This window comes from Peromyscus maniculatus, chromosome 5, assembly GCF_049852395.1.
Source record: "Peromyscus maniculatus bairdii isolate BWxNUB_F1_BW_parent chromosome 5, HU_Pman_BW_mat_3.1, whole genome shotgun sequence".
NCBI classification, from domain to species: domain Eukaryota; kingdom Metazoa; phylum Chordata; class Mammalia; order Rodentia; family Cricetidae; genus Peromyscus; species Peromyscus maniculatus.
The window spans coordinates 98,449,663-98,476,690 of NC_134856.1; the positions used below are offsets into that span (position 1 = coordinate 98,449,663).

The window sequence follows — 27,028 nt, forward strand, 5'->3', positions numbered from 1 at the left end:
TTACCACTCACAAAATGACTTGTCAAGACTCTTATTAGGACTCCATTGAGCCTAATAATCAATTTTGAAGAATTCACATCCTGAAAATATTGCATTTTCTTATGCTGACATAACTAATCATTCTATTTTACTTAATTTATTTCATCAGACTTTTATAGCTTTCCTCATATAGAAACCATAGATGTTATGTTAAATTTATAGCTGAATATATCTTTAGCAAGTTGAAATATTTTGAAAGATTGTAATTCTTGGAATATTGTTAAGTACTAACATTTGAAGTATCCATTCCTTTATAGTCATGAAATGAACTACCACAGCATGTTTATTCACTCACCCATTACCATTTAAGAATAAGTGTTGAATTCTTTTAGACAGCATATAGTTGTAGGGTCACACATTTTGGTGAACTCTAACAACTTCTGGTTTAAATTGGTCCTCTAGAACAATTAATATTCCAAGTGGCTATTGATATATTTTGATTCATATCTATACTATTTATTACAATATGGACTGTGGTTAAATAACCATCTTTGGTTATATTAGATCATTCCACAGAAAGCTGAATTTTGCTCACAAACCACTTAATTAGTACTTTATTGACCTTGGAGCATTTCATGTTTGAATGAAGTGGATTATTCACAGTTAGAAAGCAATTATTATCATTGCTTGTGTAACCATAAAATAACTCTCTAAATGTCTATATCCATATACATTTCAAAGTTGGTATCCAATTTCAAATTATATTACTTTCATTCAGTTGAAATATTTTGAAAGATTGTAATTCCTGGAATATTGTTAAGTACTAACATTTGAAATATCTATTCCTTTATAGTCATGCAATGAACTACCACAGCAAGTTTAATCACTCACCCATTACCATTTAAGAATAAGGGAGAATGCTCACATTTAACAATTTAAATTTATACACATTTCCTTTTTTAGCTTGAAATGTATTCCCATGCCATTCCCACCATTGATTCTATTACATTATCTTTCATCTTTGAAGGCTTTTATTAATACCCATCATATGTATATGTATAGAACTACTTTTTTGTGGCTATAGAGATGACTCAGCAGTTAAGAGCTCTTGCTGTCCTTGTAGAGGACCTCAGTTCAGTTCCTAGCACTTATGTTGGGTAGCTCACAACTGCCTGTAGTTTCACCTCCAGAGACCTGAAGCCCACTTATTGCCTCTTTGGAATACACACTTATACATATAAATAATAAACCTTAAAAAGTAAATCTTTAAAAGACAATTATTTTAAAATTCAAAAAAATTTGTTTTAAATATAAAAACCTATATTTATGAGGAAAATAATATAAAAGGTAAATGATATACATTAGGATCATTATTAAATATAAAAGAAAGTCTTGTTGATAATACCCCTTAAGAATATGCATGCATCTATAAGTATGGAGGATTAACATCTCAGAATTTTTTTTTTCTTTTTTTCACTGAGAGAGGGTCTCACTTTATATACCCCAGGCTGAACTGAAACTCAATATGTAGCCCACAGTGGGCTGAAACTCATGGCAATTGTCCTGCCAGTCTCTTAAGTTTTAGAATTACTAATGTAAGCCATCACCACTAAAATTGCTATTTTTTTTTTAATTTTTGAAGCTATTGTAATCTTGAGTTGAAATGAAAAATGTGGCAAGTTTTGTTTTGTTTTGTGCAAATTTTGGTTTCTTGTAAGTTAAATGTTGGTGATCTGACACTGATAGTATATTAAATCCTATTTCAATTTGTAGATAGTGAAGACTTGAAAAACAAGTAACAAGCTTGGGAGGTTATTAAGTAGTCATTAACATCATTTGTTTTCTCAACACCTAGAGCTATATTTTGAAACTTTCTTAGGGATTAGAGATTTACATCTTGGATGCAACTAGTTAAATTCAGATGGGTGAGAGTTCTGTCTTTCTTATTCAGAACAAAAGGCAATTGTGAGTAGTGATGGGAAAGGAGTCAGCCTGATGGCTGGACTTGATCCTGGGTCTGTTCTCAGGAAGATCAATTTAGGGAAAACACAGAGACATTAAGAATGTAGCAATTGATTCCATTAAAAAGGATTCATGCCTGACAGCCCTTGGACAATTTTCATACACACCCTGTAGTAACACTGTCTTTCTTATTACTTGACTCACTCAGAATGAAGCACTGAGTAGCAAAAAAATTATAATAACAAAAATGACCCCATATTCCATAAGTCAATCTCATTAATAATTCCAGTGGTAAAAGGTAAAAGTGTTAGAAAGAATTCTTGCAAATTAGATACACTTAAAAATTCAAGAAAAACGACCACCAAGTTTCTTAGGGATATTTTAAGAGACAACTAAATGTTAGTAGAATGAGTTCTTATACATTTAATGCAGCCTGTGTTATCTTACAACTAACTGCATGGCGATCTGTAACCTGGAGCCCAAGATAGGGAACTTCAGAATTAGTCTACCTGCTTGCCTGCTAGCCACACTACTCACTGCAAATAACCAGGGACTTTGAATAGTCCTAAAAACTGGAGCCACAGGTAGGTACTCTCAGAACCAATATACTCACTGGCCAGTGATTCCACCCACAGTCCAGACTGGAGTCATATGACTGTGACTCCAAGTAGGAATCCCTACAGCCACTTCACCTGCCTCTCCTTCAGCTCTCCCACCCACTACACTGCTCTGGGACTGTGTGGGGTCCTGCAACTCAAATCCCAGGTAAGGACCTGGGACACCATGTAGGGACCCCAGAGCCAGCCTGTCATGCTACCCACCAGATGTTCTAGGACCATGTGACATCCTGTAAATGAAATCCCAGATAGAGATTCCAAGGGTGCTCTTTACCTCATTTACCTCTATATCATGCGGATGTAGCATCATTAGGTCTTCTCCCACCAAGGATGCATCACTCTGTGAAGCACAGCCCTTGCAGCACAAGAACCACCTTTAGAAACTGTAAGCCCACTCTTTCCTTTCTGCTGCTGCCATGCCATCCAGACTGAGGAAGACCCAGAAACTCTGGAAGACCCAGAAACTCCAGGGTCACGTGAGCCACGGCCGCATTGGTAAACACTTCAAGCACCCAGGAGGCCGTGGGGATACTGGAGGTATGCATCACCACAGGATCAACTTCAACAAATATCCAGGCTACCTTTAAGGGGAACCAGAGCTTCTGCCCAACTGTCAACCTGGACACATTGTGGACACTGGTCAGTGAGCAGACATGGGTGGGTCAACACTGCAAAGAACAAGACTGAAGCTGCTCCCATCATTGATGCTGTGTGATCGGGCTACTACAAAATTCTGGGGAAGGGAAAGCTCCCTAAGCAGCCTGTCATCGTGAAAGGCAAATTTTTCAGTAGAAGAGCTGAAGAGAAGATAAAGGGTGTTGGAGGTGCCTGTGTCCTGGTGGCTTGATGCCACCAAGTAGGTTAATTAAATGCTAACATTTTCAAAAAAAGAAAAACAACAACAACAAAAACAAAAAACCTGCAAGCCCTCCAGACTTCTGAAGATTATCACCTAGAATCTTCTAAGTCTACAGGGGTTCTGATTCTTGGTTGAACTTATCTCTAGCTGAGCTGTTATTGCAACATCCAGCTGACCTACAACCTGACAAGTTAGGGTGACAGCAAATATCTCAACACCCTCCCTCCAATGGTGAGACCAGATATCCATATTAAGAAACCCTAACAATAATCTGACACCAGATACCTAGGTTTTACAACAAAAATACAACATGACTAACCAAGACACACTGTCTTCTCCATAAATTGGCATACCCATCATAATGTTCCCCGAGAAAAGCAATTTAGCTTATACATAAGACAATGATTTCAAGTGGTAATTATGAACTTAAAGAGGATATGAGTAAATGTCTGAATAAAGACCATGAATGCACAGTTGAATAAAACAGTGAAAACAATTCAAGATATGAAAATAGATTATTTATTTTTTTTTTAGTTTTTAACGTTCTTTTTATATTCTAGCTACCAATTATCTGTCAGAATTAGGGAATCTGTGGCTGGGATGTAAAATAAATAAATAAATAGATTTTTAAAAAAGAGGTTTTGTTCCATTCCATAGGCTGTTTCTTCTCTTGAGTTATGGTATCCTTTGCTGTGCAGAAGCATTTTAGTCATGTGAGGTCCCATTTATTAATTGTTGGATTTAATGCCTGTGCCATGGGTGGCCTGTTTAGAAAGTCCTTTTCTGTGACAATGAGTTCAGGAATATGCCATACTTTCTCCTCTATCATAGTCAGGGCACCATATCTTTTGTTGAGGTCTTTATCCATTTGGAGCTGAGTTTTATGCAGGGTGGGAGATAAAGATCCAGGTTCATTCTTCTAAATGTAGCTATCCAGTTTGACCAGCACCATTTGTTGAAAACTCTGTCTTTTCTCCAATGTGTATTGTTGGCCTCTGTGTTGTTTACTTTTCTGCTGCTGTGGTAAAACATTATGATCAAGGCAACTTTGGAAAGAGAGTTTATTTTTAGTGTAAGGTTCCAGAGGTTTAAAGTCCATATGATGGGGAAATTGTAGAAACATTTGGCAGTCATAGCAGTAAGTAGTAAGTGACAACAGTCACCTCTTGAACTACAAGCATGAAGCAGAGAGAGAGAGACAGAGAAAGAGAGAGAGAGAGAAAACTGGAAATGGCCTCATATCCAACCTACAGTGACACACTTCCTCTAATAGTGCCACACCTTGTAAACTTTCACTTCCAACAGCTTGGGACCCTGTGTTCAAGTTATGACCCTTGAGTGACATTCTCATTCAAACCATTACAGCTTCTTTATGAGAAGTCAAGTAGAAATAAGAGTGTGGCCTTTTATGTAGGTCCTCAATTCTATCTCATTGATCAATAAGTATGTTCTTTTTCCTTTTTTATGGAAAATACACTCTCCTCTCATACAATAACCCTGACCACAGTTTCCCCTCCCTCTACTCCTCCCTGTTCCCCCACACCTCCCCTCTTCCTCAGACCCACTCCTCTTCCATTTCCCTTCAGAAAAAGCAGGCCTCAAAGAGACAACAACCAAACAGGATAAATTAAGATGCAACAGGACAAGGCAAAAGCCCTCATACCAAGAGCAGGCAAAAGTTAGGACTCCCACAAAACACCTCGATGCTAGTACCATGCTGCTTTTATTACTATTTCTTTGTAATACAACTTGAAATCTAGGATTGTGATACTTCCAGGATTTTTTTTTAAATTATTTTTGTTGTTGTTCAGAATTAGTTTGTCTGTCTTCTTTTTTGGGGGGGGGTTGTTTTTTATTTTCTGTGTAATTGTACTGGAAATTTGATGGGGTTTGTACAGAATTAGTACATTTCTTTTAACTGAATGACCATTTTTACAATATTAATCTTACCAATCAATGGTCATGGGAGGTCTTTCCATCTTTTAGTATCTTCTTCAATTTTTTTGAGTATGTTAAGGTTTTCATTGTACAAGTCTTTTATCTCTGATTTATTTTATTTTATTTTTATTCCCAGATATAATTTAAGGTGGTTGTGACTGGTATTGTTTTCTTGATTTCTTTATGTCTATTTGTTGTTTGAATATGGGAAAGTTTATGAATTTTGTGTGTTAATTTTGTGTCTTGCTACTTTATTGACTGTTTTTACCAGCTATAGCAATGTTCTGTTGGAGTCTAGGTTCTTTTATGTATAGAATCATATGATCTGCAAATAAATTTTGACTTCTTCTTTTCCTTTTTGTATCAATTTTATTTTATGGGAAAAAACAGTTTATTTTATTCCAATCTTTAAAAAAGAGTTTCAAAATTTTTTATTTTATATGTATGGATGTTTTGTCCGCATTTAAGTATATGTACCACATGTGTGACTGGTGCCCACAGAGTGCGGTGGATATATTGTGCACCCCAATAAACTTATGTGGTGGTCAGAGAACAGAACAGCCACTATATTAATCATAGGTTTAGGCAGTGGTAGCACACACCTTCAATCCTAGCATTCAGGAGGCAGAGATGTGTTTGGATCTCTGTGAGTTCAAAGCCACATGGGAAACAGCCAGGCATGGTAACACACGCCTTTAATCCCAGGAAGTGATGGCAGGAAGCAGAAAGGTATATAAAGTATGATGACCAGGAACTAGAGCCTTTTAAGCTTTTAGCTTTTAGAGCAGTTCAGCTGAGATCCATTTGGGTGAAGACTCAGAAGCTTTCAGTTTGAGGAAACAAGATCAGCTGAGGAATTGGCAAGGTGAGGTTGGCGTGGCTTGTTCTGTTTCTCTGATCTTTCAGCATTCACCCCAATATCTGGCTCCTGGGTTTGTTTTTATTTAATAAGACCGCTTAGAAATTTGTCCACAACAGAGGCCAGAAAAGGGCATTGGATCCTCTGGGACTGGAGTTACAGATGGTTCCTGGGAACAGAACCTGAGTCCTTTTCACATTTAAGGGTAACCTAATCAATTAATCTCTCTGCCTCTGTCTCTGTCTCTGTCTCTGCCTCTGTCTCTGCCTCTCTCTCTCTCTCTCTCTCTCTCTCTCTCTCTCTCTCTCTCTCTCTCTCTCTCTCTCTCTCTCTGTGAAAGGCTAAAGCTGGATGGTCATAGACCTTCAGTCTGTGGTTGTTGGAAGTCTACTTGACATACTGTACCTAGAGTCAAGCTGCAGGCTAATGCTCAGAACTGAGCAGAGCTATAGAAGTGATGACCATGGTGGCCAGAAAAACAATGGACAGGCCTGGGTCAAGATAGAGAAACAGGTGTCCAAACATATAGCATCATGGAAAGGTGAGAGCAATTCAAGGCTAATATTCTTACTGAAGACCGATTGTATTGAGTGGTAAATGGAGTTTCAAATGGAATGTATGGATGAGAACAAGCAATGGATTGGTCAGTAGAAAATACCTTTCACCCATTGAATTAGCATTTTTCATGTTGTAGTAATAAAACCAATTTAACAGGATGGGACTTTTCACATCCTGTTGAAATGGTCACAACATTTTGCAGTACACAAAACTAATAGCTTTGAAAACACTTAAAACTTGGGGGCTAGTAAATCTAACAACTAGAATATCTAGCAACAGAGAACTGGTTAAATTCTGTGTATTTGTCCATTAACCACATGCAGGTATACACTTATTAGTCATAGTTTCTGACAGTTTTTGTAAAGTGAGAGACTTGGCTGCATGGCAAAATCACCCAAGAAAACTTCAAAACATACACCTGTTCCTAAATCACCCCAACTCTCCATATTCTAATTTTGGTAAGACTTGAAATTCTCAGTTTCTAAGCTAATCTATAAGGGGTTGTTATGTGAACTAATGAAAACTATTCTTTTAAAGTACTTAATACCATTGAAAGGGGAATCTCTGTATAATGTATAACTTAAAATTTGAATGTGCTTATTTGTTATGGCTCTAGTTTTAGAGTATGTGTGATAAATGAATGTCATACATATCTTATATGATGACAGAATTCATTCTTATACTATTCTTGCTTTACTCAAGTTTGCTTCATGAACCTTCCTTGGGGATAATCACTAGCAGTATTTTTTTTTTCTAAAAGCATTTTTAAAGGTGCTGCCTCCTTCCCCATGTATCTCACTGCCAAAGATACCATCTTCCTTCTACGCAAGCTTCCCCAAAATATGCCAAGATTAGAGAACACTTTTAATATGTCCTGTTACAGCTATGATATTATTTCCATGTGAATTGTGAAGAGTGAGAAAGTAAAACATTATGTACAGAGTGAAATAAATGTAGAGTTAGCTATTATCTAATGAATTTGAACACAGTAGACAGCCAATCTTGATAATTACTTGAAAAGATTTCTTTTCCTTAATTATAGAGTGTAGGAGTGAGATAGAGGGTGAGTGGGTAGTGTAGAAAAAAGGTGATGGAATAAGGGAAGCTGAAACAAACAAACCAAAAAAGAAACAACAATGCCTTGAGTTAACAGCAATAACGATAACACACATGTATGAAACAAAACAGCACATGTTTCCTGGCTCTACATCAAAGTGAAATAGGAATCTTGAATGTTAAGAAAACTACAGAATTCCTGGCATATATATACAGATGTACTCAGTATATTGTGATTGTGCCTGCTTCTTTATTTTGCTTTGTTTTTAACAAAGATGCAAGGCATTTGAAAATAGTATGCATTGATAAAACGTGATACACACCCTGAGTTAGATGCAAGTCTGAATATCCCTATAAAGCCTGGTCTGGCATACAAATAACTAACCTAATTCTTTAGTTATCTTCCATGTCACTTCTAAATGGGAAAGTTGAAGCTTGCCTAACTGTTCAAAGTATGGTCCTGAACACTGTGCTCGGTAGACACTATTTATCGTCTAATATAGGACCCCTTTTTATAATTACAGGGAAAACTAGTAAAAATTCTAGTCAACATAAACTAGAAATGTCATGCGTGCTCTAGCTGGTAGCTTTTCTACTTTAGCACTTTGAAGGTATAGTGAAGTGAGGCTACATTGGAAAGTGAAAGTGACACTGTTTAACTTCAAGGGCAGTTATTAAAGAAAGCTTTATATACCATAATGAAACGCTTTGCACTTGGTTAGTTCTTTTAACATGGAAAAGGTTCTAAACGATGATTATATAGAATCATTGAGAAGGATTCAGTGGTAAGACAAATGTGGTCTCCACCTTAGGGTTCCTGGTTCAGATAGAAACAGTTTAACCCAGCCAGAAAACTCCCAGTAGAATAAAAACATGATGGGACATCACCTCAGAATGCTAGCCATAGCTGAGGACTGGAACCAATTTAAGGATCTCCTTTTGGAAACACAGTGCTTAGGCTGAAGGTGATTAAACATTAGTCAGCTGAAGGGAGGGCATAAAGTATAATGTGCAAAAGTGTTCAGAAAAGACTTGCGGCCTAATTAGAAACTTGTGGGAAGTTTGACTGATTTAGAAACTATGAGGCAAGAAATAGGAAAAAATGAAGATAGACAGGCCAACAAGACAAAATGGAGAAATGTCTCCTGACACTTTTACTGAGGGTTCAAGGCTTTGAAGGGGAGGAGGGCCTGGTCAAATTCTCCTTTCACTAGTATCACAGGCTAAAATGTGATTGTGGAACAGAAAATTTAGGGGAGAAAAATTATTTTTAAAGAGAGGGAGGTGGTCTTCTAGGTCAGAGAAAAACAAGGATATGGATTAAGAAAACCAGGCAGCATAATCCATCTACCTTATCAGTTAAGTAGCATGGAGGTGGGCATGTAGGTAAGATTAAATAAAAGGGCAGCTTCAGCTTAGGTATAATACACATGGAGAGCCGCATATGTGTGAAACATTCAGTGTTTGTGAGGAACTATGACAGTGAACCAGTGGTGTCCTAGAAACATGTACTTAGCTCCAGACTTCCAAAGGCATTAATTTTCACAAATGAGGTCATATACTATAATCCACCTACTACCCATCAATGTGTTTAAGTGATGGGGAAATGAACTTGTTTGGCTTATAAAATTCAAGCAAATGGTTTAAACTTGCAATATAGTGACAAATTTATAGGTGGTTTTGATGTTGTATTCACTTGGTGTTAGACTGGTTTTTAAATAATTTATTTTTCCAGACACTAATATTTCTTCCAGAATCATAACAACAATTAATAAAGTTAGACAGGCTATAAAAATGTATATTTTTGGGGGGATTGGAGGCAGGGGAGCTAACTTCCTCTCTATTTATCTAAATGGTTTTGTAGCTGAAAGGATGTCCCATGGAATATACATAAGAAAACCCAATATAAGAGAATCTTGAATGAAAGAGTAATAAAGCATTTGCCAGCTGGAGGGTCTAACAGGCTGGTCCCAGATCTTCCATCAATAATAGACTGCTAGAGTGCATGGCCCCAGCCTTCTCCCATGTTTCTCTAATTCATGCTCCACAGCTTGCTCTTGGGACATTAACACATGATAGAAGTCCAGAAAAGAGCAACATAACACATGTTGCAAATTTTCCTAGAGAAGAAAGCAAGACTGTTTACTAGATAAAAAGGTTTTCTAAATCCCTGCTCTCTGCTGGGTGGACAAATGAACCCTAGGAAACAAGAGCAGGTGGTGGTCTATCAGGGAAGTACTACTCATACCATGTCTTACATTTCTAAGAATATTTAAAATGCAAAAAACATATTCAAAGTCATGGTTGGGTATTCATATTTTTCAGAACAATTGCTTAGGAACCAAAGTCTTCAAAAATCTATCTCTATTCTCTTTTTACCTCCATCTGATTCCTCTGGTGGAATCCAAGGATGAAAACAGATGCATTATTGAACCCATGTCCTTGATTGTGGTGTCAACTTTGTGACCTGGGCTGTGCTCAGATTAAAGCTAGTGGTGGGTAATGTCCACAAATAGACCTGTCTGCAGAACATACCCTCCTGTGCACTCCAGATCCAGGCCCTTCCTATTCCTTCCTTCAGCTCTCTTCTGCCATGTTTCTTAAAGGTTAATTCAGAAGTCAATGAGTCTGCATTAGACTTCATAGTGCCACACATAAGTGGGTACCATCTTGTTATACCCACCCCCAATAGGCTGTCACACAATTTTGCCCCTTATGTCCTTCTCAGGAACATATATATTTGCTATCTGGAGGAAATTGGAGAATCCAAGCAGAGGGGGTGGTCTTCATTTGTAAGAAAGATCATTGGCCCCTGGCAGTGTTGCGATTCTTCATTTTCTACCACTATAACCTAGCTATCTGTAATCCTGATTTTTAAATAGGATTTGAAGGATCACATTTATAGCATCAGGCACATCTCTAAAGACTTCATAGCTTTGTAAACATTTAGTCTTTGCCCCATTGGGTGCTATGCTTTTCTCCTTATACTTTGGTTGAGGAAATAGTTACCAAGAGGTAAAAGTCTTTGCTCCATATTACATAAATATCAAGTGGCAGAGCAGTGAGTTAGACAAATGGGCCTTTTGACCCTGGCCCCAGTACTTTCACCTGCTATAATGTAGTCTGAACACACATACATACAACTACTGCCTACTGATTGAAATGGAAGGAGTGCCTTGCACCACTTTCTCCCTTCTTATTTATTAATTACTGTTTTGTCAAAAATTCTAAGAGTGCTTTCCTTTTTCTATTAAAGCTGTGTGAGTATGAGTCACTGCAATATACAGGGTGGTGGGTAAAGGATGAAGGGAACATAAAAAGGGAGAGGGAGATCAAAATTAGTTCTAATTTATGGAGGTCAGAGGTCCCATAGCTGTAGCTCTGTCTGAATCAGTGACCCAGAGGGCTTGTTATAATATAATTTGATGGTCTTACTCTGAGTTGATGCTACTTTAGTGGGTCTGGGATGGGACCCAAGAACTCACCTTCCTAACAAGTGCACAGGTGATGTTGATGCTGCTGTTCCAGGCCACTGCTCTAAGAAACACTGACTCAAGATGTTGCCTGTCAATTTTAAACCTATTACAAGAATGTTCTGGAAATGTCTCTCTGGGTAGAACCCTTCTAGCAGCCAGCCACTGCATCTCTTCCTGCCACTGAAGTCCTAGATTCAAAGAGGGTTTTTCTGCTTAGTATTAAAGAATAAATGGGAGATTTCTGAGAAAGATGAGTCTGTTGGGGGTTCTGGAACTTGTCCAAGACCACTTCAACAGTTTGCTCTGAATTGTGTCTCTTTCATATTTGATTTTGCTGAGGAGGGCAAGCTGGGTCTAACTGCTTTTACAAGAGCTCTGTGCTTTCTTTTCCTTTTCTTGGTTTCAGATTCCCTGGTAAATGTTGGACTGAGTTGTGGACCCACTTGCACAATTCCCAGCTTTTGCAAATGAGTCTTGCAACTCAGTTCCTCATCTCATTAATCTTGGTGTTAAATGGGATTTATCTTTCCCAAAACATAACAAAAAATCTTCTCAATTTCATGTCCTTTCCATATCCTCCATCTAAAGCATTCTTGAAGGAAGAATTAGATGAGAAAGCCACTCAACACGTGGTTCAAAGATTTAATCTCCATCATGTTTTTTTCTTTATGTCACATACTCATGACTGGTCTAAGGAACCTTTCTAGTTGGTCAGATTTGGGGCCCAGGCAGTTTCTTATTTAAATCATACTGAATTCTATATATTAGACTATACGAGTTCCTTCGGAAACTGTTTCACTGCTGTTTCACTGAACCAGTGTCTCTATGTTGTGTTATCATGATTCTGCCTGTGGTTTACATGTGGAAACTTCCTGCAAAGAAAAACTGAGAATAAACTGCCCCCTCACAGTGATGTTGATGATGAAGAATGGAAAACAAAATTGAACACTCCTATTTCACAAAGTGAATACTTTCTCTTGTAGCCAAAGGCCCCAGAAGACTGGGCACTGTGGTAAAGCAAACAAACTTGATGCTCAGCTATCCTCCACAATTTCTTTATAGACAGACTCTCCATAGCCTACTGTTCAGTTTCTGTGGTTATTTCAGGTTCATTTCATGTATGGTGGCTGATTCTCTCTAAGGTATTGTGGAATAATCTTATGAAGATGTGTCACTCATTTTGGTTTAATAAAGAGCTGAATGATCAATAGATAGGCAGAATTTCCAGGCACAAAGGATGCTGGGAATAAGAAGGGTAGAGTCATGAGGAGATACCAGGGATACAGAGAAATCAGCATGGGTATTACAAATCAAAGATAATTGAGCCACGTTAAAGAACACAAATTAAAAAATAATGGGCTAATTTAGGTTATAAGAACTAGTTAGAAACAAGCCTCAGCTATAGGCCAAGCTTTTGTAATTAATAAGTCTTTTTGTTATTATTTGGCAGCTGCAGGTGGGACAGAAATATCCACCTATATTAAGGAGTAATTAAAAATAAACTTCTTACAAAGGTGGAGAATTTTAAGATTCTATTTCTTTCAATCACAGAAAATCAACACTGTCCCATACTACAGTTTATGAAAATGGAAACTTGATCATGTATTAGCATAAAAACCTTCATGACTTGAACCTAACTAATAGATGGTAGGACTGATGTTGGGCAGCAAGGTGCCTCAGACTATATTGTAGTCAGTTACCAGCACATTTGACTGTATCCTCATGAAAGGCTAAAGGTCAAAATATTTCAAGTCCACATGTTTGTCTATATGTGAATACTTCTGTGATCTATGCTATGGTAAACACTATTGTATTGAATAAAATACTTGTCTATTTCCCTTAAGAATTGTGCCAGCTATACTATTCTTGGGCACATACCCAAAGGACTCTACATTCTACTGTAGAGATACCTGCTCATCCACTTTCATTGCTGATCTATTCATAATAGGAAGAGATTGGAAACAGCTTAGATGTACATGAATTGATAAATGGATACACAATTAAATATTATTCAGCTGTTAAGAAAAAATAAATTATGAAATTTATAGCTAAATGGATGGAACCACAGTAAAACTTCCTGTGTAAGGTAACTTAGAACTTAAAAGAAAAATATTGTATGTTTTCTCTTATATGAGGATATTAACTTTTTTCTTTTTCTTATTATTAAGAAAATTTCTATTCATTTACATACTAACCACAGATCCCCTCCCCTCCCTCCTCCTATCCCCCAGCCTTCCCTCCCAACCCACCCCCCATTCCCACCTCTTCCAAGGCAAGGCCTACCATGGGGAATCAGCAAAGCCTGGCACACTCGGTTGAGACAGATCCAAGGCCTTCCCCCTGTATCAAGGTTGTGTAAGGTGTCTCATCATGGGTTGTGGGCTCCAAAATGCCAGTTCATGCATCAGGGACTGCCAGGGGCCCCTTAAGTGGACAAAGCTACAGAACTGTATGGCCTATGCAGAGGGCCTAGTCCAGTCCCATGGAGGCTCCAGAGCTATTGATCCACAGTTCATGAGTTCCCACTAGTTTGGTTTGATATTAGCTTTTAAACTTTCAATATGTGTGCTGTGCTACATTCTGAATAAGCACAGAGGTTTAGATACCTAGTAAGGGTCAAATGGAAAGGAAAGGATCTCCAAAGGAAGGGAAAATAGAATATATTGTTATGGAGAGATAAAGGGGAAACTAAAATAGGAGGACTAAATAGGGAGACATTGAGAGATAAGAATAAAGGAGGAAATATGGGAAATATGGGAAGGGACAACTAACACTAAAGACCCTTTGAAAAACCATATGAAATGATTGTGGAAGCTTCCTAAACATACATGATAAACATACATGAAAGGAATCTAAATAGAATCACCATATAGTAGGGAAAAACAATGCTACAAGTAGACATTTTATGGCACCAAGTAAACCATGATGCTAGAAATGAGTTAATCTTGTTGAGATGTTGGTCAAAGAGGTCCCATGGAAGCCCCAAACATCACAGACTATTACCAAGGTTTCTGTTCCTCTTCACAGCCTCATGGTAAGGCCCTATTGCTGAGGACAACACTAAAGCAGTTGAGTTGGTGCCTAAATAGAAGCTTTGCCCTACTAACTAGCCTTCATGGCACTGGAAGGTACTCTACATGCTTTCACAAGAGAAGTATCACCCAGCTGCAAACCCTGCAACTTATAACAGTGACCTGCACGAAAGATATACAGATGCAATAGTGGAACAAAAGCCACTTTCTGATTGAATTTAAGGCCCACTCTATGAGATGGAACCCATACATGACATTGGTTATGTTGTCCGGAACTTGAGACTAGATAGGTCATGGGCCTAGGGGGAAATCGAATGCCGTTATTTGGCTAAAGGGACATAGCAGTAAAATGACTCCTAGTGATATAAATGACATATATATGCTATACCCACAGATCAGTACCTCAATCAAACTTCATCAGAGAAGATTTTTCTTGAAGCATGTAAAAATTAATACAGACACCCACAACTGGACAATGTATATAGAGAGTGAGAGACTTTAGAGCACTCAATCCTAAACGGGATGTTTTCATCAAATGTCATCCCTCAGGGCTCAGGAGTCTATGTGGAAGAGGAAGCAGAAAAACTGTAAGAGCGAAAGGTGATGACTAGTCCAAGGAAACCTGTCTTTCAGGCACAATAGGCCTGATACACATATTAACTCACAGAGACTGTGGCAGCACACATGAGACCTACACAGGTTCAAGAGAGATGGGATCCCAACTCTAGGAGGGAGAAGTGGATATGGGGGGCCATCACTAAACTAGAAGCTATCTGCAACTGATACCCACTAGAAAGGGGAAAATCAGTTTTCTCCAATGGAGTGCCATATCAACCATATCCAGGTCAAGTCCCATGCCCTGGAGTAGTTTGCTAACAAAAACAACAACAAAAACAAAACAAAACAAAAAACTTCATGGTTTGTTTTGTAGGCTTTTATTTCATTTTTGTCTTGTTTGGGGATTTTTTTTTGTCTCAATGATCTTTTGTTTATTTGTTTTTTGATTTTTATTTTTGTGTTTGTGTGGGTTCTTTTTGAAAGAGAGAAAATAAAGTTGAGTGGGTAGGGAAGTAAGGAGGATATAGAAGGAGTTGGAGGAAAAGAAAACATGATTGAAATATATTGTCTGAAAAAATGTTTAAGTAAAAAGTCTTGTAATTTTAAAAAAGTATAACATAATTAAAAACAATAGTACAAGAATAGACATTAGGGTTAGAATAGTTCCTAAGTTATAACAGAAGAGAATGAAGGAGCGAAGCTTTATTTCAATTTCCATGTTGGCTTAGTTTCTGTTTTGGCAGGAAGGAAGAAAATAGAATTGAAACTGGAAAAAATATATGCACGTTAGTCAAAATGTGCATGGCTTGTGTTGTGACAAGAGTCCCTAGCCTGGCACCACCAAAATGTACTAGAAATGATTGGAGAAGAAAGCCAAGTAGATAAGATGGTGTTAATTAATGGAGCCTGAATAATTGAGGCAGAATACCAGACTCAGCATTTGAATTTCCACAGGCAAAAAGAGCTACTGTAGAATTCTCAGCCATGAGATGACAAGAAAACTGCTTTAGGAAATCAATTAAGGAATGGTATTTGTTATGGGCTAGAGATTGAGAAGGCAGTCAGAGGGGACTGCAGGGTTTTGCTCTCTTCTGTTACTGAGAGCTTGATCATGGAAAGGACTCTGGAGAGGCAGAGAGTGGTCTTTCTCTGTCTGCATTTCATACTTGGGGCCCCTTCATTATCTAGGGTTTCTATTGCTATATTAAGCACCATGACCAAAAGCAACTTGGGAAGCAAAGAGTTTATTTTATTTACACTTTCATATCATAGTCAGTCATCAGAGGCAATTGGGGCAGGAACTCAAGCAGGGTAGGAAGCTGGAGGCAGGAGCTGATGCAGAGGCCATGAAGGGGTGGTGCTTACTGGTTTGCTCTCCATGGCTTGCTCAGTCTGCTTTGTCAGACACCCAGGACCACCAGCCCAGGGATGTCACTATGTACAGTGATCTGGGACATCCCACATCAATTAATCAAGAGAATCTATCTCAGGCTTGCCTACATGCCAATCTGACGGGGTCATTCTTTCCATTGAGGTTCCCCCTTCCCAAATGTCCATAGCTTCGTTTAAGTTGATATAAAACTAGCCAGCACCAACACTCTTCTCCTTCCAGCTCCCCATGTGGCTGATGCTTTAGTTTATGCTTCTGTCATCTTTTTGTGTCTGTAGACTCCCCAGTCATGCAAGCGTCTCTTCCAGTCTTCCCAGTTCTTTTTTCTCATTCTCCAATCTCATGGCCATAGCCACAGTCATTGTTAAATGTATCCTGTGTTTATTGTCTAGTCTTGATATCTGCCCAGCTGTCCTTTCCTGCACTTCCAATTGCTTCTTGATGACAGTCCAAGCCAGACTCTGCCTCTGCTGCTACTCTTTCTGTTAAAAGAAGTAAGCTCTACTCAGTTTCAGAAGTTCAAAATCCCAGACCTTCGTCTAAGGTAAGTTCTTCTTTTTTCAGTTCCAGAATCATAAATATAAAAAATAACTTCCATATTTTCATGCCCAAGCATTGTCAAGAACTGTGGAGCCTAGCTGTCTTATCCAAACTTGATGTTTATGAAAACATTTAGTGCTAATGTTCCAGTCTTACTTGACTCCTTGACATGGCTACCAAAGCACCTCTCTGTACACTTCTCCGCTTGACTTCAAAACCCTTCCCACAGTGAATGACCTTATGGCAAGCCTTTTCAGAGTTTTAGGCAATAATCCCAAAGTCTTAGTATTATGCTGTCCCCATGCATGGTCTTATTTATGTACTAAACCTCTATGCAACTACTCATTCCCTTGCTTGGTTTCTTAGGCATGAATCTCACATTTCTCTTTTTGTTTATACAGCCCCACCTTTCTCCATGAAGATTTTCCATAAGCTTCCAGTAGGAAATCACTGTATTTCTTGGAGCCCTGAGGCAAATGTATTTTTTTAGGTTTGTTTTGTAATTCATTTGTGGAAGCTTCATTTGATCACTGGATAAGTTTCTTGTAGGCAGGAAGGTGTCTTGTGACTTTTGCTCCAGCACACTTGGGACACCACTGACAGTATCATAGCAGAAAAGAAAAGGATCCAAAGATAAGTTCAAATCTGATGAAATGTCTTACTTGACAATTCACAGAATCAAATAAAAAGGGAAGGCTGGAAATTGAGACAATTGGTGAAACTGAGTCAGCATGGCCATCTTTTAACTCTTACTTGGTAACTAGGTAATTTGTGAGGATATAATATGATTGGTGTTAGGTAAGAGAATATCTTTACTTAAAACCTTCACAAGAGTCAGTGCTACTATTTCAGTAACATTATTTATTCCTTTGCCATATGTGGCTTAGCAGAACTCTGAGTTTTCTGTAATAAACAAAACACAGAAGATTCTGCTTCATTCTCTTCTCAAGAACTTTTGTTTTATTTTGTGTAGGAGGAAAATAATGTTAGCCTAAGTGGCTTATTTCAAAACATATGTGTGCAGCAGTGATTCTCTTTCTCTGTCTCACTGCTCTGGTTTACTGGAACTGAGGAGACCTCGGCCTGAAACAGTCCAAGGTCTGCTTTGTGTGAGAGTAATGCTGCCTGACTGTACAAGGCAAATTCAGGCAGCGGCCCTGCTCCCTAGATGTTCAGGAGTCTGTGTAATTTTCAGATCTTCTGTGTTTCTGGTAATGATTTGGCAAGCCAAACAACTTAGTTTAAAAACTATCCCAGGTCATCTTACCCTTGTTGGACTTACAGAATGATTACCACCCAACAAACAAATAAAAAACAAACTGAAACAAAAAACAAAACAAAACAAAACAATAAAACAAACAAGAACAACCATAAATAAATAAATAGAAAGAAAGAAAGAAAGAAGGCAAGAAAGAAAAAAAGAAAGGAAGAAAGAAAGAAAGGAAGGAAGGAAGAAAGGGAAGGAAGGGAAGGGAAGGGAAGGAAGGAAGGAAGGAAGGAAGGAAGGAAGGAAGGAAGGAAGGAAGGAAGGAAGGAAGGAAGGAAGGACTGCTTGAGCAATGTCATGCAGGCCATGTAAATATGAACGTAAGTAGAAGATATGTGCTTCATAGAGCAAGGACTTCAAATTTACAAAAATTTAAGTCTGTATTCTAGAAAGAGTTACTACCTCCCAGATTCTCAGTATAGCTTCTTAAAACAAGGCATACCTGTCACAAGACGGCAATTTACAGCACAGTGACAAAAATTAGCCAAGTAGTCAAGCTCTTTTCCAAAGAGAGGTAATATATCCTTAAATGAGTCTGGTAGCTCTCCTGGCATTATCTGTGTCCTAACAACACCAGGGTATGTAAACAGAATATTACTGATGGATGACTCAGTTTCAGAGGATAAACACATGCTTTGCTATTAAAAATTGTGGAATTTTAAGTACGACTACAGGCCCTTGAGAAAACAATGCGGAGTGACAACACGTTTTAGAGATTTTGTCACTTAACGATGAAATAATAATTAGAAATAGTAAAGGGGGCAACCAGAAATAAAAGGAACAATTTTTGTTGAATAAGAATCAGCTGGAACACAGGCTTAAATGACTCAGAGCCCTACTGTTATTAACTCTCCTCTACTACTTTCCACTTGTGAGTAAATGCTAATTATTTCTTTGTACATGTTTTCTGAAGTGCATAATCAGTAAACAACCAACTGAGGTTTCACAAACAGATGACCATAGTAGCGATCCCTAAAAGGGCTTTAGAAGAGGAAGTTGAACTGGTGAAGGCAAACAACACTGCTACAAGAAGAGGCACATGACACAGAGATGATTTCACAAGTGCATTCCTGAAGAAGAGACGTTCAAAGTGACATTCACTATAACACTGTTTGGAAATTGTGATAAAAATAGTTACTCTTGTTTCCTGTGTCAAATCTCATATTTAAGGTAAAAATAACCTTTTTCTAAGCAAGGCTAACAAGCCAACGGAACTTGATTATAAAGGAAGAGTTGGCCCCTAAATATAAAAATGGAAGGTATGTCACATGCAGAATAATATTGCCTTATGGATTTAGAAAAATCCTCGAAATTTCAAAATGAACAAACAAATGAGAAACAAAAATCCATACAGAACTACAAAAGATGGTGTAGTTGAAAGTTTTTCTGTGTCCCTGCCTGCTGGCAGTCAGGACAAATCTCTCCCACTTGTGTTCCCCAAGTAAACACACAAAGGCTTATATTAATTATAACTGCATGGCCATAGCTCAAGTCTTTTGCTAGCTAGATCTTATATCTTAAACTATCCCATAACTATTAATCTATATATTGCCACATGTGACTTTACCTGTGTCCCATTACATGTTGCTCCTTGGGCGGCTCCCTGGTATTTCCTCCCCTTCTTCCTGTCTCTCTCTTTAAATTCCCTGCCTGCCTCTAAACTGCCTTGCCATAGGCCAAATGGCTTTATTTATCAACCAATCAGAGCAACACATATTCACAGCATACAGAAAGATTCCCACAGCACTTCCCCTTTTCTTTAACATAGTAAAATTACGTATAATAAAACAGTTATCAAGCAACAATTATAGTTATAATATCTAGTCTATTTGCATTTGGCAAAATTAAAGAAGATATGATATCTATCCTCTATTTGTGAGTCTAAGGTTTCATATCTACCTTATCTCTTATTATAACCAAGGAAAAACATAATTATAACTATCTAGTCTTCAACTACATCAAAGACCTCAGAAGGATATAATATTACCTAAGTAAACAGAAAGAGCATTGTAAGCAACTTCCAAAAATCTAGAATGACAGAGACAGCTGGCTGCCTGGACAGTCATCCAAATTTCCTCTGTAACCTTGTGGCATCTATCTTCATCCTACAGGCCTAGAGTCTCTCAAGATGGTAGATGAGGGAATAATAAGGCTATGACAGTTGTAAGAACAATAAAAAAGTGTGCTCCAGGGAGGTTAGCCATACTCATTTTTTTGAACAGTTCTGGACTTAATACTATCATTTATTTACTGTAAAATAAGAAAGATCATCATGTCTTTAGATGAAGAAGAAAATAGTCATCTCCTAGAGTTTCCATATGGTAGACAGCAGTACATCCTACATTTATTCAAGTTGGAAACTTTGTTATAATTCTTGCCTTCTCTTTTTATTTGACCTTAACATTCAAATAATACTAAATCTGCTCATTTCATCTTGTTGTGGCCTAAATGGGAAATGTCAATCATAGGCTCACATGTTTGATCATTTGGTCCCTAGCTGGTGGCAGTTTGAAAAGGTTGTAGAACCATTACAAAGTGGAGGCTTGCTGGAGGAGGAGGGTCACCGTGGGTAGGTCTTGAGGCCATTTTATATCACCTTTGCTTCCTACACACTGTGTATCCTGAGTACAGAGGCAATGTGACCTGCTAGCCTTCTGCTAACATCCATCACTTGACTGTTTCCATAGCTTCACTGCCATGATTGACCATATATTCCCTGGGACTATAAACATATATAGCAGAGTTTCAAATGGTAACAGAGCTAGAAACCATGATAGATCATGAAGGCTATTTGATGACCCATTGACTCTAAGTGGAAGCTTATGTGAAGTCTCCTCTAATGGCAAGGGACCCTGAAAACATGGCAATGGATGGGTCTTGGAGTTGCTCTCCCAATTTCATCCAAAGCTGTACAGCTTTTTAACTATTCTCTATTGCCAGCTTTTCTTAAATTCTTTTTTGAGAAAAGGGTTCAATTCCTAAGAACAAAACGAGACACAATTACACAGTCTGAAAAATCATGTGTCCAATCTGTAATGTTAAAGATGACACATTGTCTTTCTGAGGCAGGAGGAGAGCACAGCCTCTAGACTCCCAAGCCTCTTTCCTAGTGCCTTCAGGAAATGGGCACTCAGGCTCAGAGAGGAAGGCCTTATACAGTGATGGTTTAGCTCTTCTCCTACACACCTAGCAAAGAGGGAGAATGAGCCATGCTGAGAAAGACTGTCAGAGTGGCTGCTACAGTAAAAATGCTCTGTTCCAGCCTATAGCTCCAGACTCAGCCACACCTTCCCTAGAACACAGTGACTTCTATGGAGAAAATCGGCAGCACCTCTTCTTCATTGCCCTCAGCCAAGCAGTTTCAGAAGCAGGGGCAGACTGTTGTGCTGGCAAACTAGACTTCCAACAGAGTATTCAGCATGCCAACATAATCTACCTTAAATAACAGATAGTTTTTTAGGAAGAAAGGCAGACCCTCTTCCTCCCAGTTTACATACTCTAGAGCACAGTTTGCAACTCCCTGCATAGTTAAGTGTTGCATTGCTTCATGGAGGCCCAGCAATGGCCTGTGGCAGCTGAGTGAAGCCAGGCCTTATCTTCCTCAGTGAAGGCAATAATTTAGGAGGGCTACATGAAAGGTGCTCATGTGGAATTTGCCAGAGTTGTCCTATCATCTCTTAGAAACTGTAGACCTTGGCCATGATCTCATGCTCCTTGGATGTTCTTTAAAAGCCTAGCACAGGTAATATTTGCTATGCAGCCTTTACCCTCAGGTACCTCAGGTCTTGAATGGTGTGGACATTATTTAAATTCTGTTAGTGGAGAATTCCATTTGGATCACCAAAACTTAAAAGCAATTGTGAGGTAAAAGCTGGTTAGAGTTGTGAGACTATTCTGCGGTATTTCTGTTGATGGTAGTTGAAATATACTGGCCTTAAACAGACTAAAAAGCACTGTTTGCTCCATCGATGAGTTGGATTAGGGCAAATGCAGAGTTTACAGCAGGCCATTTTGGAAACAATATGCTTTTTGATGCTGTGACTGCTTTCTATTAAGTCTCTTGTTCATTAGTCTATTTTATATCAGACTAGATTTCTTTTCACTGTTTTATTGAACTCCTTACATCTCACTTTACTAACAGCCACCTCAGGAAGTAATTCATTGCTGAGATTCAGGAATGACTACATTGGATCACTAATTAGACATCCTGGGAAACAAATGAGGAACAGACTGTGAAAGCCTGCTCTGGCAGGAGCCGTGGAAGGTTTCTTATTCTCTTATTCGAGATGCAGCATTCTTTCCCCCTGGCTCCTTCACCAAGGAGGGGCAACTTAAACAAGATCTAACGTTTACTCAAAACCAATAGTTTACAGTAAAGGGTTCCTAGGATAAATGCAGGCTTACTGGTAAATATTGGTTTAATCTTCAGGGAAAATTAAAAGCTTGTGGTTTTGGACTGACGGCAGAAAGCAAATGCAAAAGGACTATGCCGAGGTTGCTAAAATCCCTGCTCTCTTCCAGCTCCAGGCAAGAGGACCAGAAAGCACTCACTTGTTTTCTCCCAAGCACAGAATTATCCCAAACCTAGGAAGGCTGAGTAAAACTCCATCAACCTTTCTCAATGCTTTCCTTAAAGCTGCTGCATATTAAGCTTTCCTCATAACTTACCCACCCAAGGGCCTATTAGAATAGAAATCACGGTAATTTGCATTACTGTATGTGGAGGCTGTGTCTTATAAACTGAGCATAATAGTATGCTGTGTGGCTCCAGTTATTGCCGAATTATAGTTCACGTGGGCATGTTTAGCCTAGGAGTGTTAAGTTGCTTTCTTTCACATAGACTTTTGTTGGAGCTCTTAAAAACATTTTTACTGATCACGGCTTGCTAATTGTGCTTGTCTTGTTCAATTCTCCCATCATAAATAAGAGTCGTGTTTCCTATCAGTGTCTCATTTCTTCTACTGTGGCTTTTCCACTTTCTTTTTCTGGAGTCCCTTGACTTCTTCAGAACAAGTGCAAACTAGGGCATGGGCTTCGCTAATTCACACATTTTAAGCGGGATTCTCCTCTGATGACCCAGAAGCAAGGAATATCCAACCCCTAAGGCTGCCCCTGGCTCTCTCAGACCTCAGATAAGAAAAGCAGAACAACACTCTAGGATGGGCACACAGACCCTGTGTCAAGATTTGGGCTTTGAGATTAGATCTTCTTTCCCTGAAGCTGTGCTTTTATTCAGTGAGGAGTGTTGCAAAACCGGTGTGGTGCAGCGCTGTGTCCCAAGCTGTGGTTTTCTTTTCTGGACGTTATATCCAGATTCCAGCCTGGTGGGTGAGAGGTCAAGCTAAGTGCTTTGCCTGGCTCGTGCTGCTTCTGTATGTGTAAGATGCAAAATTAGGAACTAAGAAGATATCCATGAGGTAAAGGATAGAGTGTCAGTGAAAAAGTGAGAGCTAGTCAAAAATAAACTTAGAAAAAAAAATCTTAACTGATTTTTTTTTTTTTTTAACCACTGAAAGGTGCAAATAGGGCTGTCTGGTAAAGCAAAGATAATATTTGCGTCGTGTTTCCTGTATACAAATTGTTCAGAGTGTGGTGTCCTGGTGCTTCTATATAGCCCTGCATCCTTTTAACTTCGTTGCTTTTGTATGTAAATAAACTCATTGTTTACATTATTGTTTCACAGGCATTAGAGTCGGAAAAGGAATGATTTTTCTTAAATTATTCCACTCTCTAAAAAACAGCGTAGTGAAAACTATACAGCAGAGAAAGCAGGGTGGCCACTTCTTCCTGTTCAGTTTTGACAGGAACTGAAACAAAGCTGTGAAGGAATAGCTATTTCCCCAAAACTCTCCATAGCAAATAGCTTGGTTTTGTTAAAGAGGACACCTTTGTGGCCAACACACAGGAATGCACAGGAAGGCAGCTATGTGGAAGTTGTATTTCTGGGGTGTAAGCTGTTGTAGAGGATGTTGGAGTCATGTAAAGATTTTATTTTTCAGGGCATAACCTGTTCAAGCCAAGCTCAAGAACGTTTTTGAGATATTCTCAAGGGCTCAACACTAAATATGAAGAGTGCTCCAAAAAGTCTGACAATGTCACCTCTGGTGTAGAAAGTCAGAAGAGTTAGGAAGAGTAGCATCCAGTTCAACCATGACACCCAGGCATGAAGGAGTGGGTGACTCTTCAAAGAAAAGACATTGGTGTGGTTCTATGACTGTAAGGGGACAGGGTGTGGTGACCAGCAGAACATCTGTGTGTCTGCCTTCCTGCGGACAGTGAACCCACTGGATTGCAAAGGTGAAACCCAGACTGAGTACTTACCACAAGCCTACTGCTGCCCCGTAGAGATGGTATTTAGTTATAAAGAGGGTGGGAAGCATGCTTTCAAAAGAAATCACGTCATAACTATTTACTGATTGTGACTAGGAAACTAACATTAGCCTAGATAATTCCATGGGGCTGCCCCCACCTGCTGACGTGTTCTAGCCACCACGGCTTTTGTGGTTCTGCCCCACCCCCCACCATCTCTAGAGAGGAAGGAATATTTATAAAGAACCCAGTTAAGACATTAAAAGAGCATAAACAAACTAAAGAAGGAAATCAGAGAAGGGTGATGACTTCTAAAACCATCATTTTCTGTGAAGGAAAGTTTAGTAAGAATTACAGGATTTCTTGGGGAAAAGAGTCCAGTTTTGAACTTGCTGAGTTGAAGTTGCTTGAAAGAGACCTTTATTTCTAATTCCAAGCTGTAACTAATGCTCTTTCTTTTCCGGTACCTTTCATTTGAAACAAACCCAGGCCCCGGAGGTAATTTTGAGTTTATGGGAAGTTTGAAGAAATTTATTATAGAATTTAGTACATTTTGTTGCTACTCTTGCTTCGTTTCACTCTAAGTCCTTCCTTGAAATGATGCCCACCTTCCCCTTTTGGAAAGGACACTCCCCACACACACTTTCCTTGCCTTTCCATGTTCCCTTCCTTCCTCTTTCCCTCCCTCCCTCCGCTCTGCTCCTCTTTCCTTTTTGCTTTTTCATTTTCTCTTTTGACTTGATCTTTTCTTCTCTTTCCTCTTCTTTTTTAATCCCTTGATTCTCCCTGTTCCTTACCTAGATTCTTCCCTTCCTCCATTTCTGTCCTATACTTCGATGAGCAAGCATACTGGCCCTGTACTCTGCAGTGCTTATGGCCTGTAGGCGTTTGAAGACTTTAGGAGTAAGTTCTCAGCGAAGACTTCACATTTGCTGGTCTGCTTCTTTTTGAAGTTGGAGATCCTCTTTGGGAAGGGTTCTAGAAGGAAGTATGCTCCAGATATCTGGCAACATTTTCCTGCTGAACTTGAAAGGAACATGCACCACTCTTTGTGGCTCTTGAGGGAAGGCTTGAAGGCTTTAATAGCTGCCCATTTAAGAGACTGAAAAGGGGATCATTGGAAGAAGGCTCCAGACCTACATTAGAAAAAGCCCAAATGCTGAATGCTCACAGCAACAGTGTCCTTGGTCAGAAAGCGAAGTCAATTAGATGCCACTATGCAGTACAGCTCCTCTGGGTTTGAGGTGTCAAAATATCTCTCAAACTGTCCACTTGCTTGAGGCACTCAAAAGAGGAGATCAAATTTGCAAAGCAGATAACCAGGTCTTTAAAAAAGGATAACAACATTAAGAAAACCAGTATTTGTTAAGTAGCTATATATCCATTAATAAACCAATTAAACCTGTTTAAAAAATAGTGAGCACCCAATTTACTCAAATCATCCCCAGAAGATTCATATGTGGATTTTATCACATTCTATGATGCATCAAAAGAAGCTTCTGCAAAAAAGGAAGAAAGATTTGCATAGGACAGCACAGTGGAAAGGGATGGGGGAGAGATCTGAACAGGTTTCTTTTCTGCCTTGCCTCTCCCACTGCATGAGACAGTGAGAACAAGGCCATCTTGAAGCCATGGATTCACAAAACTGCCTGTGGCCTGGCCTAACTCACTTCTGCTTTGGAGGGCTGTTCCCTATTTGAAAGAGCAGTGAGATTCAGGTGTTTAAAATGATGAGCAGGTTTTCTGTTTTTTAACCTCTTCCTTCCCAAGTGTAATTTCTCTGGTAACCCCCTGTTTCTTTCTGGGTTGTGTGTGTGCATGTATGCATGTGCATGGAATTATGCAATCACACAGCAAGACTCTACACAATACTTTGCCACTTCCCCTGGGAGGCCCATTGAAACTAGACTGCAGATTGGCTAGCCCTGGCCCATGCGGTTGATCCTTTTGTAGGTACTCCACGGCCTTCAGGCATCCCATAGGCCCCAAGTCAGCTCCAATTTTGAAGCTCTGACATACCCTGTGCAGAATTTAACAACTGATAAGGAGTCTCTCAACAACCCTGCCATCTAATTAGACCATTTTTCCCCTGACAGCACTAAGGGTGACACAGCCAGCCAAATCGAGTTCAGACCTCAGCAGCCTATGACACAGGGACTGTGTTATGAGAAGGGGCTTAAGCGTGCTGCAGGGGATGGAAACCAGAGCCTGGATGGCATGTCACACCCCGTGTCTTTAAAGGTGAAAGGTTTGGTAGGGTAGCTAGCAGGCCTGGCAAGGTACTCATCAGCTCCAGAGCACCCTTGCAGGCTAAGAGGCTGGCCCCTCCACAGCCACTGTGCCCTTGTTCCCGCTCCTGGTGTCTATTGTATATGTTTCTGGTGCTACAAAACACAATTAAAGGCAAAGTACAATAATAGAAAACTATGAACCTCACACTTACTGATGTTGTTGTTAGGGTTTCTACTTCTGTGATAAAACACAATGACCAAAAATAACCTGGGGAGGAAACAGATTGTTTCATCTTATACTTCCAGGTCATCACTGAGGGAAGTCAGAGCAGGCATTCAAGGAAATAATTTGGAGGTAGGAATTGAAGCTGAGATTGTGGAGGGACACTGTTTATTA

General features: G+C 39.1%; 1 pseudogene; it reads left to right on the plus strand.

Moving 5' to 3' along the window:
* The first annotated feature begins 2,974 nt into the window (after positions 1–2,974).
* LOC102914233 (large ribosomal subunit protein uL15 pseudogene) lies at positions 2,975–3,409 on the plus strand (annotated as a pseudogene).
* The last annotated feature ends 23,619 nt before the right edge of the window (positions 3,410–27,028 follow it).